General features: G+C 39.6%; 1 protein-coding gene and 1 pseudogene across 23 annotated transcripts in view; one reads left to right on the top strand and one right to left on the bottom strand.

The window, feature by feature from the left end:
• Positions 1 to 22,142, top strand: part of ANKS1B (ankyrin repeat and sterile alpha motif domain containing 1B) — a 1,216,905-nt gene that overhangs the window by 632,181 nt on the left and 562,582 nt on the right. The gene's annotated exons all lie outside the window — the stretch shown is intronic.
• On the bottom strand, positions 1,728 to 3,932 carry LOC100338311 (muskelin-like; annotated as a pseudogene).

Genomic DNA, 22,142 nt, shown 5'->3' with positions numbered 1-22,142 from the left:
TATAAACTCTTAGATATTCAGCTAGTTGCTAAATGTAAGAATGATATAGGAAAACTAATATCATTTCTATATATTTGTAATAAAATTGTATATTATGTATATAGTGTGTTTAGAATATAATCCCCTTCTTCATAATAGCAGCAAATCTATAAATTACCTAGGCACAAATAAAAGATGTCAAAGCCTTTAAAAAAATATAAATCAGTTTTGAAGGATAGAAAATATGTGAGTAAATGAAGCCACAGATCATATCCAAAGTATGCTAACTGAATATCACAGAGATGTCATTTAATCTTTAAAGCCACCATCATATTTCAACAGAGTTGTTCATGAAACTTGACAAGCATATACTAAAATCAATGAGGAAGAACAAGGAGCCAGAATAGACAAAAACAATTTTTAAAATATGCAAATATTTGCCTTACCAGACCAAATCTGTTCAAGAAGCTATTAATAGTTAAGATGATGTGGAACTGATACACAAATAGACAAAGAGTCACCTCTGGGCAGGTATTTGGTCTAGTGACTAAATTGCCCATGATATCGGAGTACAGACATCGAAGTCCTGACTCTGCTCCTGATTCCAGTTTCCTGCTAATGTGGAACCTGGATGACTGAAGTACTTGGGTTCCTATGACCCATGTGAGATATCTGGAATGAGTTTCTGGCTCCCAATTTCAGTTGGCCCAGTCCTGGCCATTGCAGGCAATGAGAGTATGAAGCAACAGATAGGAACACTCTCTGTTTCTCTCAAAAATAAAATAGATAAATTTTCATTTGTAAAGTAGACAACTCTATGTCAAGATATGGTCAAACAAGCCATAGTCATCGATTTGTTCATTCAGTCATTTCCTTAATAAATTGTTAGTGGAAGATGGATTAGGTTGATTGGTGGCGGGATTGTTTTTATTCTTTTTTATCTGGTTTATCTTTCCAGTTTTAACACATGAAAATGTATTTAAGAGGTACAGTACAATAGTTTGATACATGGTTGCAGTATGCAATGATCAAGGCTGGTGATTAGCATTGCCATCCCCACAGGAAAGAGTACCAAACCAGTGATTGAGAAGCATGTTTCTAGTCTCAACACTGAAAAAATTGGCTGTATAACTTTGGGCAAGAATTCACTTCCTGAAAACGTTATTTCCACTACAGCCAAATGCAAATGTTGGACTAGATCATCTTTATTGTAGCACCTCTCGCCAGTGATTATTGGTTTTTGAGCTCTTATATCAGCAGGCCACTTCTTGGGGAAAAAAAGACATTTAGGTGAGCCAAGACCTAGAAAGAAACATAAAAGAGACTTTTTTTTTATCCTCACTGCAACTGTCGAACTCCCACCCTCACATCCCATGTACACACAAGCTTTTCTACCTCTGCCTTTTTTCCCTTGTAGAATGCTATATGCACATCTTTCTTTGGTCATAACTTTCTGTCTTGTTTTTTCTATTTATTAATTCTTAAAAGTTAAAGTGAGAAAAATATATGTATATATTTAAATATACTGATTTCGCTTTATTGGCCTAGTTAGGGAATAGGATGAGGAGAAAGGGGTTGTGGTCAGGCATGAAAGAAGGAAAGAAGAGGATTAAAACCTGTGATGATAAAGATCCCTTGCAAACTCTGATGCAGGCCTCAATCACAGCAGCTCAGCTGGCAGTCCAGAGTCACAGCCCAAAAGATGAAGCAGACTCCGTGCTGCATTTCCATGTCCAGTGACTCTTCAGTTACAGTGTGACGAGGTCTACCAAGTTGCCTTTGGAGGAGTCCTGCTGTCAGGAAAGAAATTTACTAAGGTGTCAAAGAGCTGAGTTCTTTAAGCATAGGTGTGATCCACATCAGAAAAACCTAAAGCTGTAAAATCTGATCCAGATTTGAATAGAGCTGAAGTTAGGAGCTGAAACTCTCTCGTCTCTTCAGGGTCTGAATGATCCGCAGTTATATAAAGATCATTTTGTAAATATTTCAGAGCACTCAGGGGACCCATTTGAGCCTTTTCTTCAAATCTGTGTTTTCTTATGAGGTACTTGCAATGTCTCAATAAGCAGTATTTTGAAGGCCTACATAACTTCAGCGACCAAAAGTCATCTAATCTCATCCTGGGAGAGCAAGATTTACTTGGATTCCCACAAAATAAATAATGAACCTTATGTAACTCATCATATACTAGTTGATGGGCAAATTTTAGAGATGGTTCTTCCTCCTAAACACTTTTACTTGGATTTTTCTTTGCAGCTCGATCATTCTTATAGACACAGGCCAGCTGTTTCTCACAGTGTCATAAATCCAGAATGAATTTCTGACATTCTCTTCTCTCTTTTCCTTGTCTTTGCTGAGTCCAGATAAGACATGTCTTTCATTCAGTTCTGGATCGATGGTTGCTGTCTGTGTGAATGCTGTCATTGGAATCATCCCAGTCTTTCTTGGTGCCATTGGATATTATGTCTACACAATCTGAATCCACATCATAACTAAAATTAATTCAAATAAGTCTTTGATTGCTGGCCACCAAATACATATAAGCAATGACGTTTTGAGTGGAACAGCACGCAATATCCTATTCCAGACTGGATGTCTTCAGGTCCAGCATTATAGGAGTCTTCTCAAAGAAGTTCCCAGGTTTGACATTGACAGCTGAAAGCAAAAAACTCACCGAACTGTGGTTCACTGGCTCTGCTGTCATCTGTGCTGCCATACATGTCAAAATTCTACAGCCAAAGGGGTAGATCATATGTTTTTCTGAGTCCATACACATCTGATGATCAAACACCAATTTGCATCCTCCATCAATAGCAGTATCTTCATTTAGTAGCATCCATGTGTTTGTATCAATGTCATAGTGATAGAAGTCACTTTTCAGAGAGTTGCTGTTCCTCACAGAGGAATCCAAACAGTGCCCCAATGTGTAGATTTGCCTCCGCTGAATGTCAATGCACATTTTATGTCATGATCTGGCACTTGAACCATTCTCTTTCTCAGTGTCCCTGGAGATACATGTCTACTTGTTCTTTGCAGTGTATGCCCAGAAGTTGGCCAGATCTTGTGCACCATCCCAGCCACGAAACAAATAAACAGTCTCTGAATATCAATAACCATCTGATGACCCCCTCTCATTCCTGGTCAGCTATCTTCTCTACCACATTTGATACTTTGGGGAATGATATGAATCCATCATGGCTTATACTCCTGTTGACTGATATACTGATTGAATAAGCCATCATTTACAGCTTATTCAATCAACTCTTCACAAGCACCAAAATCATGCTTCAATGCCAGTTTGTCATGTAGATCTGTTAACATGGGATGTTCCAGTGCAATCTTGGTTTTCTTTAGCAGTGATTCAAAAGTTTCTGTATAGTTGTGTTGCCTAAAGTGCATTAGACAAAGGTGAATAACTTTCTGTTCATGGTGGTTGCTATACCAGTTGAGACAGGGTTGTATTACATCAAGATCATCAGTGCTACTAAGTTCAACATACCAGATGCTAAAGTTAAAGCTGGGTCTGTTTTTATGAACTGACAAGAAAACATCTGTTCATGAATTTTATGCTTTAAGGTGAATGTTTCTTTGTTATAATCATTCTTTAAGCCACTAGACAATAGCTCTGTCATATTTTCTTCATTCATTCCACCCAAGACTTTGAATTTCTTCAAGTTTCAGACACAAGTTTTCTCATATTTTCCAAATGTGATATTCTGAACTATAGCAGGCCTTTCAAACTTCAGAATCAAGTCCTGGGGACAATAGTTACTCTGAAACCCATCTTGAAGATTTGTTGTTTGGTTTATCCACTAAAATGTTCCTGAATCATATGAGGCCGTTAGCCATGTCACAATTCAGAGAGGTAGGTGGAAGAGAAAGAGCTCCACTTGTAGTTCATAGAGCAGAAGCCAGCACTCGGGTCCTGCAGCCACAGCCCTGCGGGCCGCCATCTTGTCAGCACCCAAGCCTGGTCATAACTTTCGTATTCTCCCATGTTCTCGAGGACAGCCTATTCATAGGCCTTTCATTTTTAATTTGAACTTAAGATCCAGAAATTATTTTAATGACCTTCTTTGAGGTCTTTGTTTGATCTCAATTTATTCACTCTTTCTCTACTCTAATGACAAGCCCTGTTCCTTGATATGCATCACCTTCTCTCCCACTTGTTGAATTTTTGTTAGATATGCATACAGCTACATTTTTGCATATAAGCCTGAAGATATTAGAGGTGATTTGAAATGTAAAATCATAAATCACAAAATCTTGAGGAATCCATCAGTCACAACTTTTCAGATTTTTTTCTGTGCCAAAATATATTGATTCTGGGTGTCTGAATTCATTCTGTACCCACCCTTAGTCTAATACAGAATTGATCCCAGAAGAAAGACTATCTCAATTTCAAACATTTTAATTGATTTTAGCTGCAAAGGTAGAGGAATGTGGGGCCAGGGACCTAGATGACTGTTACATTATACTTTCCACACTGGTAGAGACTATAAACCCAGGTGAGGAGTAATGGCTAAGAAGATGAGTGATAAAGTCAAAACACAGAATGCCCTCCAGAGGCTAGACTATATGACAAGAAAACAATAGAATGAAATTTACTAAGGATAAATGTAAAAATCCTGCCCTGGAGCTAAAAAATGAGTTGTGAAAGAGGAGATCATAGGATAATTGACTTGAAAACTAGTCAGGTGAAAATGAACTAGGAGATTTGATTTTTTTTTTTTTTTTTGACAGGCAGAGTAGATAGTTAGAGAAAGAGAGAGACACAGAGAGAAAGGTCTTCCTTTTGCTGTTGGTTCACCCTCCAATGGCTGCCACGGCTGGTGCGTTGCGGCCGGCGCACCGCGCTGACCCGAAGGCAGGAGCCAGGTGCTTCTCCTGGTCTCCCATGGGGTGCAGGGCCCAAGGACTTGGGCCATCCTCCACTGCCTTCCCGGGCCACAGCAGAGAGCTGGCCTGGAAAAGGGGCAACCGGGACAGAATCCAGCGCCCCGACCGGGACTAGAACCCGGTGTGCCGGCGCCGCTAGGTGGAGGATTAGCCTATTGCGCTGCGGCACCAGCCGAGATTTGATTGACCTGGTTTGAAATCAGATACAGCTTTAACAAAATGCCATAAAATTATACTACGCTGGGAAAAGTACAGTGACCAGATCACCAAAAGTGGCAGTTTCTTTATTATCCAATGAGGACATATTTATTCAAGTTTTTAAAATGTCCTTTAAATGGATGACAGCGTATAATCTCTATAATCTAGAAACCATTGGTCATGAAAAATAGTTTTTAAAAAACTATCATCCTATCTGATCACAAGTAGGTTTACAAATACAAATACTGCTTTTCTGTTAGAGGGGGCATATAAGTAAACATTTCTAAATATGCAACTTTTCAATGATGTAACATGCTGCCTAGTGAAGTCTTTGCTATTAGTTACTATAGGAATTTAGTAGTGTGAAAAGAAAATCAGAGTTTAATATACAAAGTTTATTCCAGACTAAAGATGGTTCTGAATGCTGCGCCCCACCACTACCAGTATGTGTGAAAGTTATATTTCCAGCCAATGAAAAGGAAAAGGCATGCAGAAACATCCTGAGTGGATATGTTTTACATTTTCCTTGAATAGACATGTTCTGATCAGTTAGTTGGCAGCTTTGTGATTGACTGAAGCTTCATTATTATAATTGGCTGAGATTCAGTGACTTGGTTACAAGTTTATTATGTTAGGTTTCAGTTCATTTGCATATCAAGCCAGGATACAGTTCACTATGTGTAGATACTGCTTGGGGCCAAACTGCATCCTCCAATACAAAGTTCAGTTTAGGCCAATATTTGTTTCAGAGTAATGGCAATGTTTGATGACATTGTTTTGAGACCTAGAATGGCTGAACATGATATCTGTGTTACCCCTACCCCTATCTGAGCCTTGTACAGTTGATGGCACAGTATATAAGAAACAGTAGCAGAATAGAAATTAAATAACTCCTTTATCAGCAGCTCCTCCAGTAACTAATGGTGAAAAAATTAAGGACTCTCTGCATTGGAGCACAACACTAGGGCTTCCTCTTTCTGCCTCGCTCCCACCATGTCCTCCAAAAATCTAAATTGCAGGTCAAGAAAAATCCTGGAGTTCAAATTTTCATATGTTGTTAAATGTTATATGAAAGTCAAAAGAATTTCTCAAAGTGTGGTTCAAATTCTGTTATAGAAGTAGAAGCTAAAGAGAATTAGAATTCAGTTCAACAAAGGAGGGTGCTTTTTCCCCGTATGTAGCCTTCCATTAAAGGAGTTCACTGCTATAGAAAGAAATGAGTTCTCCATTACTGGAGTCTGCATATCACGGGGCAGGGAAGTTGCCCAGTGATTCAAGCCTTAAATGGAGTGTTGGACTGGGGAATTTTCAAGATCCCTTCCACCTCACTATTCGTTGATTCTAGAAGCTTTCCTGGGTTATTCAAGCCTTCTTAAGAACTCCTGTGTAGAGAGAATCCCCTAAGACAGAGATTTAACTCCTAATTTTAGCTGTAGAATATCACTCAGCTTCCTAAGAAGAGTTTTGTTGAAATAAGATTCCTTGTTGTTTCTGTATTTATGAGGACTCCGAGAGTCTGAATCTCTATATTCCTTCTTTCTTAAGAGATTTTTTTTCTATGCCTTGAACTTTAAGTAACTACCTTTTTCAGAACTATTTCTTTCAGAATTAGGATTTCTACAAGCCTTCATGCTGTAGCTAGGAGGCATCATTATTGGTAAACAGCACTTTGAAACTGTTGTGTGAAGCTTTTGCCAACAGTTTGGTGATAGTTTATAATCAGTGAGTAAAAAAAAACTCAGGAAATAATTTTATTTTATTTAAATTATTATCAGCAGGAAATACTCAGAAGCAATATTTAAAATAGATACATTAACTTTTTTATTAACTCAAGACTATCTCCAAGTCATTCATCTTTAGATTTGAGATGACTAAATAGCAAATTCACAGGTAAACAAAAAATGGACTACAAAACTTTATTTAATGTGTAATAAATGACCAGTGTTATGCTTATCCCCAGCACCTATGATAGACTGAGATTGTTCGGAAAACTAGACAATTCTCAATTGTCTATTGATCTGTGAGCCCACGGTGGCATAGAAAAAGTACATACCTGGAATCCAAGAATATCTCATTTTATCCATTATTGCAGCCTCCTTTTCAGTGAAACCTCTTATAGAGCTGTCACCAGGAACAATGCTGTCACACACTAATTTTACCTTCTAATTCACCCTGTCTCAGAGGCAAAAACTAGTAAAAGTAAACAGTAGGAGAGAAAGAGCCAAGATCAGCATTGCAACAGGAAGTGCCGGTTATAAGTTATAAAAAATAATAGATTAGGGAGAGAATGAAACTTCTGATGAAATAAAATCTACCCAGTAAGAAGACCTTCCCTAGCTCCTCACATGTAAAGTGCTCTCTATCTCCTCTGCTTTGTTGTACAATTTATCATTACTGAAACTAATTTTTTTATCATCTCTCTCTCTGTCTAGAGCAAGTATAGGCACATCTTCTATCTTATTATTAAAACTGCAGGGTTTAGAACAGTATTGGCAGATTGTCCACCTTTATTTAGTGTTTGTTTTAGGTACAGATGGATAAGATAGAGATAGATACATAAATAGATCACTAGAACCCAAAATAGGAGATTGACTCAGGAAATATTTGAATAGACTGTTTTCTTCTTGAAACAGAAAAGTAATCTAGGATAGATGGCAATTCTAGATATAGAGTGTTCTCCCCTATCTGCTGGCACACTCCCCAAATTCTCTTCAAAAAAAAAAAAAACCAGAAATACTTATCCAAATATTAATTCTTAAGGACCACAGTAAATGCCCAACAGGTATTTGCAATAGACTAAGAGTCCTCTATTTATTCAGATGGAAAGTTGCTATTCATTTTTTTCCAATGGCCACAGCTGAGCTAAGCCAAAGCCAGGAGCCAGAAATCAATCCAGATCTCCCACATGGGTGGGAAGGATACAACCGCTTGAGCTATCACTGCTGCCTCCCAACATGTGCATTAGCAGGAATCTGGAATTGGGAGCAGAGCCACGACTCAATGCCAAGCACTCTGATACAGGATGTGGACACCTTAACTGCCAGGCCAAATGCCCACCTGCTAAATTTAGAGTTTCAAGGCAGGTCCACAGCTTTCAATAATATACATACGTTCCTCATGTAATAAATGTAATTTTTTAGACTAGTAGTAACTGAAGTGTACACATTTTTAAAGATTTATTTATTTATTTGAAAGGCAGAATTACAGAGAGGCAGAGGCAGAAAAAGAGAGAGAAGTCTTCCATCCTCTGGTTTACTCCCCAAATGGCCATAATGGCTTGAGCTGGGCCAATCCAAAGCTAAGAGCTTCTTCTGGATATCCCCAGTAGTGCAGGGGCCCAAGCACTTGGGCCATCTTCTGCTGCTTTTCTAGGCCATAACAGAGAGCTGGATCAGAAGTGGAACAGCTGGAGCTCCAACAAGTGCCCATATGAGATGCTGGCACTGTAGGCAGTGGCTTTACGTGCTAGGCTTCAGCGCCAGCCCCTGAAGTAAACACTTCTGATAGTTGTCTCTTTATGGACACCCATGATGATTATATGACTTGTATTCAGACTTGACCATTCTGACAAATAAGTGCATATGCTAAGATTGCTTAACAATGAGGTAACCCATCTTTACATTTCACAAAAGCCAACATTTGAACTCAGAGTGCAGAACATGATAGCCAGTCTTCTATACCTCTCATAACACAAGATTTTAAGTCTTATAAAAATGAGAATTGTAGTCAGCTTTTAATGTCATCTCTACTTTTAGCATACTTTGATTACCTAGAAAGTGTTTTATTGATGAAATGACAAGAAGTAAGTTGAAACTAAATTCATTTATATTCATAACTTTAGCCTGTATAGGAAAGGAAAAATCAAATCTGTGATGCCACATTTTATTCATTAGGCTACTTAACAGCATTGCCCTTTCTATTTGAAATATTTGACAGACTACGTTGAATAAAAAAGCCATTGAATGAAAGGAAGCGAGGGAGATTCTTGATGAAATAGTTTTCTTCCAGGCCACTGTAGTGATCTGTGTGTGTGGCATATCACTGAGGCATGACATCATAATAGCTATTCATTCATTCCCTGTCTAAAAATCTGACTGACGTGTCCCCTACTAGCCCCTGAGGATTACTTTCAAGGGAAATCAGAGTTTTTACTGGTCTGATTTTTTTTTTTACTTTGATTGAGCCCTCTTGACATTAGTAGCTAAATAAAATAAAATGAATTGGTAAGTACGCTGTTCTTTTGTTGAAAAGCAAATGGGTGCTTTGTTAGGGAATAGATGTGCTCCTGGGAGAAGAGTACAAGCAAAGCACATTTTAATAAATAGCTTCATGTTTTTTAATTCATAAGAGGAATCTATTTAAATAATACAACTGGTAAAATTCCCCTATAAATCAGTTCTTTAATCACACAAATAACCTGCACATCATTTCTTTAAAGAAATCCATTTTTTCATATGAAATCTCTTCACAGTGGACTTACTCTATACTGTTACCCATTGGTAACAGAAATTGTCCGTCTATAAATGTATGTCATTCTCTATTTAGTGTAGAGACTGAGACAGAGCTAAGAATTGGTGACATATTTCACACCCATTCTCTGCACATCTTCAGAAAAACCTGTCGCCACACATGTTTCTCCTACTCAGGGTCACTTGGCCTGCTGATCCTTCCCAATCCATTTATACAAATTCTCCATTTTCCTCCAGTTTTAAATGCAACCTCCTAGTTGGCTTTCTCAGCTATCCTCATTTGACCCAAGTTTTCCCAACGCTTTACCATTGGCTAATGCCTTTTTTATACAACACTTAACATTTCTTTACACAAATACTGTTAAACAGCTATACTTTTATTTATGAATTTTAATGTTTCATATTCACTTTTAAGATTGTTGTTTGTGGGATTTTTTCCCCAAGATTTATCTTTTTTTTTTTTTTTTTTTTTTGACAGGCAGGAGTGGACAGTGAGAGAGAGACAGAGAGAAAGGTCTTCCTTTTGCCGCTGGTTCACCCTCCAATGGCTGCCGTGGCCGGCGCGCTGCAACTAGCGCACCGCGCCGATCCAATGGCAGGTGCCAGATACTTCTCCTGGTCTCCCATTGAGTGCAGGGCCCAAGTACTTGGGCCATCCTCCACTGCACTCCCTAGCCACAGCAGAGAGCTGGCCTGGAAGAGGGGCAATCGGGACAGAATCCGGCGCCCCGACCGGGACTAGAACCCGGTGTGCCGGCACCGCAAGGCGGAGGATTAGCCTAGTGAGCCTCGGCGCCAGCCCCAAGATTTATCTTTTATTCTATCTGATCATAAACTCTGTAAGGCGGCTCACTTGGCTAAATCCTCCACCTGCAGCGCCGGCACCCCAGGTTCTAGTCCTGGTTGGGGCTCCGGATTCTGTCCCGGTTGTTCCTCTTCCAGTCCAGCTCTCTGCTGTGGCCCGGGAAGGCAGTGGAGGATGGCCCAAGTGCTTGGGCCCTGCACCTGCATGGGAGACCAGGAGGAGGCACCTGGCTCCTGGCTTTGGATTGGCGCAGCACGCTGGCCATGGTGACCATTTGGGGGATGAACCAACATAAAAAGGAAGACCTTTCTCTCTGTCTCTCTCTCACTGTCTAACTCTGCCTGTCAAAAAAAAAAAAAAAAAAGACTAGAACTAAGAATATTTGGCCCATTCAGTGCCTAGCTAATAGAATATTTTAGTTGTTTAATTAGCCAGTGATTGAATACATGAATTATGTATATTTAGTGCTTTTATGATTTTAAATGACTTAATGGATAAATGGATGGTAGTACTCTTTGAGCACAGACTTTCCTATGATACCATTTCCAGATTCTTTTTTTATTAAAAATTTATTTATTTTACTTGAAAATCACAGTTAAACAGAGAGAGGACAGGCAGAGAGAGAGGGGGGTCTTCCATCCTCTGATTCACTCCCCAGCTGGCCACAATGGCCGGAGCTATGTCGATCTGAAGCCAGGAGCCCGGAGCTTCTTCCAGGTCTCCCACATGGGTGCAAGGACCCAAGGGCTTGGGCTATCTTCTGCTTTCCCAGGCCATAGCATAGAACTGCATCGAAAGTGGAGCAACCGGGTCTCGAACTGGCACCCATATGGGATGCCAGTACTGCAGGCGGCGGCTTTACCTGCTATGCCACAGCCCTGGCCCCTACCATTTCCATTTTCTACAAAGGTATACCCAAATGCATTACAATACATAATTCCTTTCTAATATCTCTTTGTTTTCTGGTCATGTGAGTAGTAACTTTACATATGCATTGAAAAGCAAACTCAGTTTTTCACAGATTTATTTTAATGATGTGAAGATTAATTTTATATGTCAACTTGATTGGGCTAAGGAATGGCCAGATAGCTGATAAACATTATTTCTGGGTGTCTGTTTCTGGAAGAGATTAGCATTTGAATCAGTAGACTAAAGAAGATCGATCTATCCTCACCAATGTGAACAGGCATCATCCAATCCAATGAAAGCCCAGATAGTATAAAACTATGGAGGAAGGATGAATTTGCATAATCTTGAGCTAGGACATCCCATAATCATCTCCTCTTATATATCTTTATATATTGTGCCATTTTCCCCCCCCTCTGGAGAAACCTGATTTGCAGATTTAGTTACTAGCCTTTATACTCACATCAAACTGTTAACCAAACTATTCAACCAAACCACACATCTAAACTTTCACATTTGTGCACCAAACCAGAGCAAAATTCATCCATATAGAAAACAAGGTAAAGTGAAATTATGTGCCTTCTCTTTCCCTCTTAAACCTTCTGCATTTTCAATACAGTGTTTTACTTGCTTAAAATTTCCAGAACAAGCAAGCATCAGCCTTTTTATTTGTCACAATTCTTATTAATTGGAAAATGCTCTATAAATATATAAACAGAATGGAACTGTACAGTAACCAAAATGTAGATGTTCCATGGACTTTACTATAAATAGCTGCATACTAATTTTTTTATTAATTGCAAATCTAAACTTCTGTGATGTTCTAAACTTACTGGAAGTAAATGTTGTAGGAGAAAACAAAAGGTCTAGCATTTTCTCGACATTGCAATTAGTGTTAGAATGATAATTTACCTGTAATTATCTGTAATTCATGTCCTTCTGAACTGTTTATGAATCCGATTATCCTATTTAACAACCACTTATTGGATTGATCTGTAGATCTGTATAAAACTATTTGGATATCTTGTAGATATCCTTTCCCTCAGGCTAATACTTAGATATCCTAATTCCCTCAAGCTTTTAATACTATTGATTAGATTTCAAATTTTAGTTGTTTCAATATACTTCTTTTTTTCCTACCTGTAAATTAATTTAAAAGCAAGAGCATAGATATTGTCTGGCAGTTGTACAGATGCTATCATTTTTAGGCTGACCCATTCACATCAGGCTTTTCACATTCAGTGCAGCCTGGCCCTGAATTGATGTGTTTGCAGCCATCTGCACTGACCATTGAAGACAAATTCAATAAGCAGATTGAAGGAACTATGATTTGCCAACCAAAGATGGGAGCAGTTATAGGCTCAGATCGTTCATTGTCCCTCACTAGGAGAGGCAAGAAATCAATAAAGCAAGTGTTCATCACAGGTACTGTATAGGCAGGGGGACAGCAACATCTGATATCAAAAACAAAATACAGGCCGGCGCCGCGGCTCACTAGGCTAATCCTCCGCCTTGCGGCGCCGGCACACCGGGTTCTAGTCCCGGTTGGGGTGCTGGATTCTGTCCCCGTTGCCCCTCTTCCAGGCCAGCTCTCTGCTGTGGCCAGGGAGTGCAGTAGAGGATGGCCCAAGTACTTGGGCCCTGCACCCCATGGGAGACCAGGGTAAGTACCTGGTTCCTGCCATTGGATCAGCGAGGTGCACCGGCCGCAGCGCGCCGGCCACGGTGGCCATTGGAGGGTGAACCAACGGCAAAGGAAGACCTTTCTCTCTGTCTCTCTCTCTCACTGTCCACTCTGCCTGTCAAAAAAAAAAAAAAAATACAATGTGCTTAACAGCAGCCATGAAAATGCAGAGTTGTTTTTTTTCTTTTTAGAAATTTACTTATTTGGAAAATTTATATTAGTTGATTAAGCTCATTTTCCTGACTATGAATATACTCTATCTGTCTAACTATCTACATGTCCGAAACACTATTTTCAGAGTGCATTCTTTGAAAAATTGGATAGATATGTACTGTGAAAGTCAGATAACTGTTACACTTTTTCATTTTTAATCTGAAAAGAACAGATTTCAAGTATTTCATAGATACAATTCTAAGATGACAGTAAGTCCCTCCTTCTCTCCCTCCCTCAATCCTCTCCTTACTTACTTTCTTTTATTCCTTTAATTTTTATTCAATTTACTTTATAATCACAGGCTTAATTCACCACTAACCATAATGCTTAACAAGTAAAACGTAGAAAGACCACAGGAATGTGGGCAAGGCCTACAAAGAATAATCAAATCATAAGATGTCAGTTTCATTTTTATTGGTTTTGTTTGTGTTCTATATTAACTACTACATATTGGAGAAAACATATTTGCCTTTTGGGGACTGAATTTTTCACTATATAGCTAATAACAACAACCACAAACAGAGTACTCAAAGTAATAGGATATATGCTTAGGACCAAAAAAAACTTTTAAAGTGATTATTCTAGTCTTCATTTTTATTGCAGTTTGAAAGTAGTAAAAAAAAAAAAAGTAAGAGTAAGGTAATTTGTAGAAAGGTTTGCTATGAAAATTGTGCCTATATTTCATATGATATTGACTTTTTTATATTATATATTAACTCATAAGCTCTATTTTCCACTCTTCAGAAGCTATAAACATGAAATACAATAAATGGCCTATGGTCAAAATTGCAAAAATAACTAAAAGGTCAGCTATAGCCTTGTTTTTCCAAATCCACAGAGGCAGAAAATTTCTGCTAACAGCTTGGTTTAAAAAGGAGAAATGTCTGTGAAGATAGAAAATGGCTAATTTCAGCTTCATTGCTCTGATTACCGAGAGATTGGATGGAGTTATATAGGACATAGAAAGCATTCTTAATTTTCGATATTACTATTTTCTAACTTAAAAGTACACCTTCATGTTAAAAGAGTGGCTGAGTATATTATTGGCTATGGACAGACAGACAGTTAAGCTGGAATCCTATTTTCTTACTGATTACTAATTACTGATTACTTAGATTACTAATTACTGATTAATTAGATTATGATCTAAGTCTACTTCTTTATCATTCTTGAGCTTTTTTGGCAAAATAGAGAAATGAGTCCCTTATCTCATAAGATCAATGAAATGATAAAATGAGAGTATGCATGTTGCTCGGTGCCTCATACATCATATATAGGAAATGCCCAATAAACGTTAACTGCTTATAATTATAACTGAATTCTAAGTTGTTATACATTCCTTTAGCTTTAGTTCTGACAATTCCAACTGTAGAACATCTGGAAGGTGCAAGATCTGAGGAAACAGAAAGCCTGTCTTAAAAGCCCAGGATCAAGGGTCTTCATTTAAAGGATCCCTTGCTTGCTCTCTCTCTCTCTCTCTCTCTCTCTCTCTCTCTCACACACACACACACACACACACACACACAAATACACAAACCCCTTATATGTTAAAACCATATAAGTTCATAAAAGCATGGGTTAATTAAAAGCAAAGCCAAACAAAGCCAAAAATCAGTCCTTAAACCACAGGGAAACTTGGTTAAAAATATGAAGATTTAGACTGATCATGGAGAGCTATACTTAAGCATGATTACCATGTTGCCAGTGGGAAGTGCTTCTCAAAATAATCAGGTTTTAGAAAGCTAATAATAGAATACTAGATCTGTAGTTGCCTATGAGTCATTTGGCTGAAGAAGGGGAAAGCTGAGCCTAGCCACCATGAGGCAAAGGTGTTGAATGAAGGCCACTTCATGGGCCACAATGGGGCAAAACCAGGGAAGAAAAGCTGTCCATCTTAATGATTTCCAGTCTTGACAGTTGTGGCTTTTCTGATAAGACGTCAAAATGATAAAAGCAATGACTTCTTGAAGGATCAGGGTTCTGGTTTAGTATTTCTCACACCCACTGCTCAGTACGGTTCCTAGCACGTAGCTAGTGCTGAATACAGGCTTGATGGGTTAAGTGAACAGATGTTCTGAGTGAGGGAAATTGCTCAGAGAAAAAAAAAGTCTGTGTTTGTAGCACTGACATATACCTATTTTTAAAGATATATTTACTTGAAAGGCAGAGTGACAAAGAGAGGGAAAGACAGAGGGAGAGAGACAGAGATTCCATCTGCTGATTTACCCTCGAGTGACTGCAATACCACAGGCTGGGCCAGGCTGAAGCCAGGAGCCTGGAACTCCATCTGGGTCTCCCATGTGGGAGGCAAGAGACCAAGCACTTGGGACATCTTCTGCCTTCCCAGGTGCATAAGCAGGAAGCTGGATCAGAAGTGGAGCAGCTGGGACTCAAAACAGCTCTGTGGTTTAAGATGTTGGCTTTACAAGCAGTGGCTCCACCTGCTGCACCACAGCATTGCCTCCTCCTCCCTCCTAGAAGATATACTGAGACAGCTTAATGTTTTACACTATTTGTCTTAGGACAGAATCTTATTCATATATTTGAAACATGGACCCAAGTTGTTTTTGTTGTAATTTTAAACAGCACAATACTTTCTACTTCATGACTCTGTGTGTCAAAGCCATGGCTATTTTCTTTTCTTTATAAACAATTACTTTGGAAATACCTATAATTTATCCTGTATCAGAAATTTTCTTTTTATCAGTGTGATGTTTATTCACTTTCCTAAAATAATGACAGGTACCTTCAATGTGAAACCTCTTTTAGATTCTAGCAAAGCCAATGAGCTAAACTGAGTGTGTGGTTTATGTATTTCTGAAATTTCTGAAATTCCACAATCTAGCTCAATAAACATAATTGGCAACCTTCAAGAGAACTCTAGCTATAAGTAACATTTATATTCCCATAGTCTGCCCAAATATCATTTCATAAGTAAATTATCATGTTCTAGTTAATATTATATATTTCCATACTAGCTAATCTTTACTTAGGGGCACATTTGTCAAATGGGGAATGATTCATTTGACAAATATTTAGTGTCTTCTTGTCAAAGGCACTTTTTGGCTTCAGGGATGCAAACTAAGAGGAAAGAAAGTTCTCTATTTTATATCTTAGGAATGACAACAAGCACCCAAATTAAAAAATGGACAAGATTAATTTCAGGTGGTAATTAATGCTGTGAAGTCAATAAAAGAGAATGCTTTGATGTAGAGAGATGATAGATATTAATTTAAAATCAGTAGTCAAGGGAAAATATATCTGAATGTGTTGCTTCTGAGTTCAAACTTGAAAAGTACAAAGAACCTTGCCATGGTTAGATCTATGTAAAGAGAAAACAAAATAAAGCAAGCAATGCAAAGTGATTTTTAAAAAAACTTAAAATTTTTAGACCAAGATGGATGTTAGCCCCGTCAAAACCCTATCAGACCTTTGACAAAATTGGAAAGTTGATCTTCAACTTCAAATGGAAATGAAAAGAATACAGAATAACCAAAAATAACTTTGAAGTTGCTAGACTTACACTGACTGACTTCAGGATATATTACAAAATCATAGTATCTAAGAGTGTGGTTGCACTGTAAAGATGAACAAATACAATGGAAGAAAACACAGATATATACCCAAATAGATATGGTTAAATAATTTAGTTTTTAAGTAGATTTTTTAAAAGATTTATTTTTGTTTATTTGAAAGGCAGAGATCAGAGAGAGAGGGAGAGACAGAGAGAGAGAGAGACAGACAGACAGACAGAGCTTTCATCTGCTAGTTCTCTCCACAAATGGCCCAAAGCCAGGCTGTGCCAGGCTGATGCCAGGAGCCTGAAGCTTCTTCCACGTCTCCCATGTAGGTAACAGTGGCCCAAACACTTGACTCTCTTCTGGTGCTTCCCCAGGAGCATTAGCAGGGAGCTGGATCGGAAGTGGAGCAGCTGGGTTTTGAACTGGAGCCCATGTGGGATGCTTTCTTTGAAGGTGGCAGCTTAACCCAGTATGCCAAAACTCTGGCCCTAGTTAAATTATTTTTTTAAATATTTTATTTATTTATTTGACAGGTAGAGTTACAGACAGTGAGAGGGAGAGACAGAGAGAAAGGTTTTCCTTCTGTTGGTTCACTCTCCAAATGGCCACAATGGCCGGAGCTACGCTGATCCGAAGCCAGGAGCCAGGTGCTTCTCCTGGTCTCCCATGGGGTGCAGGGCCCAAGCACTTGGGCCATCCTCCACTGCCCTCCCAGGCCACAGCAGAGAGCTGGACTGGAAGAGGAGCAACCAGGACTAGAACCCGATGCCCATGTGGGATGCTGGCGCTGCAGGTGGAGGATTAACCTACTGCACCATGACGCCGGCCCCAAATTATTTTAATAAAGCTGAAACTTCTTAAATAAAATATTTGTAACAAATATATCTGGAAAAATTGTGTATAATTTTTATTTTAAAAAATGTTCTTCCATACATCATAGCATGTAACAGTTTTACTCAAATGCATTATAGGATACATATAAAGCCTAAAATTGTAAAATTTCTAGAGGAAAATGTTTTTGACCTGAGATTAGGCAATGATTTATTAAAGATAGCGCTGAAAAGATAAACCATAAAAAATTTAATAGATTTAAACATGATCAAAAATAAGAACTTCTGCTTTCTGACTTTTTGAGTAAGATAAACCACAACCTGTGAGAATATAGTTCTCAGTATCATAGCTGATAGATGACTTGATCTAGAAAAATGGAAAACTCTCACATCCAATAATGAAGAAACAGCTCAATCTTTAAAAATGAGAAGTTTTTAATGGATAACTCACACAAAAGATATACAGATGTCAAATTAGCATATGGAAAGGTTCTTGGCCTCATTAGCCATTATTCTAACATAGATTCATTAAAAAGTATTAACAGACTGATCATACCAAGTGTTATAAGAATTTGGAGCAACTAGTTCTCTCACGTATTGCTGGTAGAAATAGAAAATGGCATAATAATTTTGAACAACAGTCTGGTTATTTTTTAGAAAATTAAACACATAATCACCATATTGCTCAGCCGTTTACTCTGAGGTATTTACTAAAAAGAAATGAAAGCATACGTTCATACAAAGACTTATATACAAATATCATTTGTTGCCTGGAGAATAAGGGGAAACTGAAGGGTACAAATAAGGAATTACAAAAGGGAATAAGGGAGGCCAGCGCTGTGGCATAGTGCGCTAAGCCTCCCATATGGGTGCCAGTTCCAATCCTGGATGCCCCACTTTCAATCCAGCCTCCCTGCTTATGGCCTCAGAAAGCAGTGGAAGAAGGCCCAAGTGCTTGGGCCCCTGCATCCACATGAAGACCCAGAAGAGGCTCCTATCTCCTGGTTTCAGATGGCCCAACTCTAGCCATTGTGGACATTTGGGAGTGAACCAGCAGGTGGAAGGGCTTTCTCTCTGTCTCTCCCTCTCTCTCTGTAACTCTGCATCTCAAATAAATAAATAAAATGTTTACAAAGGAGGGTGTTGGAATAAGGAGGTTGGAGGATGATAGATAGGTCCTATATGGGAATATCAGAATAGGCCGGCGCTGTGACTCACTAGGCTAATCCTCCGCCTTGCGGCGCCGGCACACTGGGTTCTAGTCCTGGTCGGGGCGCCGGATTCTGTCCCGGTTGCCCCTCTTCCAGGCCAGCTCTCTGCTGTGGCCAGGGAGTGCAGTGGAGGATGGCCCAAGTGCTTGGGCCCTGCACCCTGTGGGAGATCAGGAGAAGTACCTGGCTCCTGCCACCGGATCAGCGCAGTGCGCCGGCCGCAGCGCGCTGGCCGCGGCAGCCATTGGAGGGTGAACCAACAGCAAAAGGAAGACCTTTCTCTCTGTCTCTCTTGCTTTCCACTCTGCCTGTCAAAAAAAAAAATGTCAGAATATCAAATAGTATAATTTAAATGTTTTCAATACATTGTTTGCCAATTATATCTTTATAAAGATGCAAATAGTTTGGATTTGGGGCATGGTACCAGCATCCCATACCAGAATGCCTTTTTTTTTGTTGTTTTTTTTTTTTTTTATTTTTTATTTTTGATAGGCAGAGTGGACAGTGAGAGAGAGAGACAGAGAGAGAAAGGTCTTCCTTTTGCCGTTGGTTCACCCTCCAATGGCCGCCGCTGCAGCCGGCGCACCGCGCTGATCCGATGGCAGGAGCCAGGATCCAGGTGCTTTTCCTGGTCTCCCATGGGGTGCAGGGCCCAAGCACCTGGGCCATCCTCCACTGCACTCCCTGGCCATAGCAGAGAGCTGGCCTGGAAGAGGGGCAACCGGGACAGAATCCGGCACCCCGACCGGGACTAGAACCCGGTGTGCCGGCGCCGCAAGGTGGAGGATTAGCCTATTGAGCCACGGCGCCGGCCAGAATGCCTTTTTATATCCTGGCTCCACTCCTGAATCTAGCTTCTTGCTAACTCACGCCCTGAGAGGCAGCTGATGATGGCTCAAGTGACTGGGTCCCTGCCACCCACTTGCAAGATCAGAATTACAGTCCTGGCTCCTGGTTTAGGCCTGGTCCAGCCATGGCTGTTGGCATTTAGGGAATAAAGCAGCAGATGGATAGAAGATCTCTCTGTCTGTCTCTCTCTCTCTCTGTCTCCCTCTCTCCCTCTCCCTCTTTCAAATAAAAAATGTAAAAAAAAAAAGAGAGAGAGAGAATATGTCAGGATACACATTCTTATATATGATATGTAAGTGTGTATCTGTATCTATTATAGATATCTATCATATCTATAGATACATAAAAAACGTCAATGTGACTGCAGAGAATGACCCAAGATGAAGTCAGAAATGTTAGGCAGGGCCTGGGTGAAATGAGATGTTAAGGACCACAGGGAAGAGTTGAACTGTGATCCAAGTATAATGGAGAGCCACGGAAAGATTTTCACTAGAAGTGTGATTGGATTTGACTTGGCTTTTAGAAAGACCAGTGCAACTGCTGGATAGAACGTGAATTATGGATGAGCCACAGGAACAATGAAAAGACTGGTTAAAATGCTTTGGCCCTAGTCCTGGCAAGAGATCATGGTTTGGACTAAGGTATCAGTAGTAGCAATGGAAAGAACAAAATGTAGAGAAATAAAATCTTCCTAAAATGAAAGACTTTTTACAGACATATAATTTGAAGTGTCTTTGGCAAAGCCCTGTTAATCCAGGCCTCAGCTAAAAATATGAATGCAGTTCCGATGCCCATTTTCCTCGGCAGTCTGTTTTCATTGTTTTTGTTTTTTAAGTTTCTCCACTTTGGGCACTCAAGTTCTAGCAACTGGTTAAAACAACTCTCTTCTCTTTCTGTTTCTGCTTGGTTCTTCCTCCCAGAGTCTATACACAGTTTAAATCCAGTTGGGGTTTAGGGCTAAGTTGTGAGACATGCTTAAGAACCAGGGAAAGAATATGCTTTAGCCAGATGCTAGGATCAGAAGATCACCTGATATTTCCTGTCACTGTTTACTTTCTTATTAAATAAGTTTCAGTATAACTGGAGTTTCTCTCTCTCTCTCTCTTTTTTATGAGAAACCATCCCATCTTTGGGATTCCTGCTATAAAGAGTAGACTGCAGAGTAACCCAGAGCTTAATTAAGTTTGGATTTATATAGGAGGATTCTGGCCACAGAAAAACAGAAAATCCATTCATATATTCATTCATTCATTTTGTTCTTCATTCTTTCAATTAAGCACTCAGTGGTAAATATTTAAAGCAGAGAAATGAAATAAAAGCAAGAAATTATGGTGGAGTATATTTCAGCTACCCCTGATTCACTCAGAAAACGTGTTCTTTAGTTTTCCTAAGAAGAGATTCTATTTTTTTCATACTTAGAAGAACCACATTTGCATTATAGAAAGCAAACTGTCTTCAAAGACAGTTGATATTGAATCACTATGAGATATCTAGCTACAGCAATAGGTTTTAACAGCAGCAGTGAAAGGCCTACTTAACCCAACTATTTATATATAGATAATTCTGTCATGGCACTGAACAAGTCCTCTGAAATTAAATTATTTGATGAGCAGTTAAGTGAAGTAATGGTACACTAATGCCAGGTGATGAAGCACTCATCACCTCTCTATCTCCAGCCCTTCGTTGATGACCATTTCCTCTCTTTCCCTCTTTTTTTTTTTTTTTTTTAAAGATTTGTTAGTTTATTTGAAAGTCAGAATTACACAGAGAGAGAAGGAGAGGCAGAGAGAGAGAGAGAGACAGATTGAGAGGGAGGTCTTCCATCCGATGGTTCACTCCCCAATTGACTGCAACCAACGGAGCTGCGCTGATCCGAAGCCAGGAGCCAGGAGCTTCTTCCAGGTCTCCCATAAGGGTGCAGGGGCCCGAGGACTTGCGCCATCTTCTACTGCTTTCCCAGGCCACAGCAGAGAACTGGATCAGAAGTGGAGCAGCTGTGTCTCGAACCGGCGTCCTCGGATATCGACACTGCAGGCCAGGGCATTAACCTGCTGCACCGCAGTGCTTACCCCCACTTCCTCTCTTAACCCTTAGCTCACTCCCAAAGCAGTGGAAGAAAGTGAACAGCACTTCATAGTGCTGATGACAGTGAGATCTATGACAAAACATTTACAACTAATAATTGAAGAATAATAAGGCTCTTACTTAAATAGCCCATACTGTTGACTTATAGGATTCATATTTAAGGATTACTTGCAGGTAGCAATTAGAAAGCAGTGTTAAAAGTTTGGCATCTATGCAGAATATTACCAAAGGTCAATGGTGAAACCAGCACTGTGGTGTAGTGGACTAAGCCTCTATATGAATACCAGTTCGAATCCTGGTTGTTCCACTTCTGATCCAGCTCCTTGCTTATGGCCCGGGAAAGCTGTGGAGGATGGCTCACATGCTTGGGCCTCTGTACCCACATGGGAGACCTGGAAGAGGCTCCTGGCTCCTGGCTATGAATCGGCCCAGATCCAGCCATTTTTGCCATTTGGGGAGTGAACCAGCAGCTGGAAGTTCCCTCTCTCTGTTG

This window comes from Oryctolagus cuniculus, chromosome 11 (genome assembly GCF_964237555.1).
Source record: "Oryctolagus cuniculus chromosome 11, mOryCun1.1, whole genome shotgun sequence".
Taxonomy (NCBI): Eukaryota; Metazoa; Chordata; class Mammalia; order Lagomorpha; family Leporidae; genus Oryctolagus; species Oryctolagus cuniculus.
This window is presented reverse-complemented; position numbering and strand designations above follow the sequence as displayed.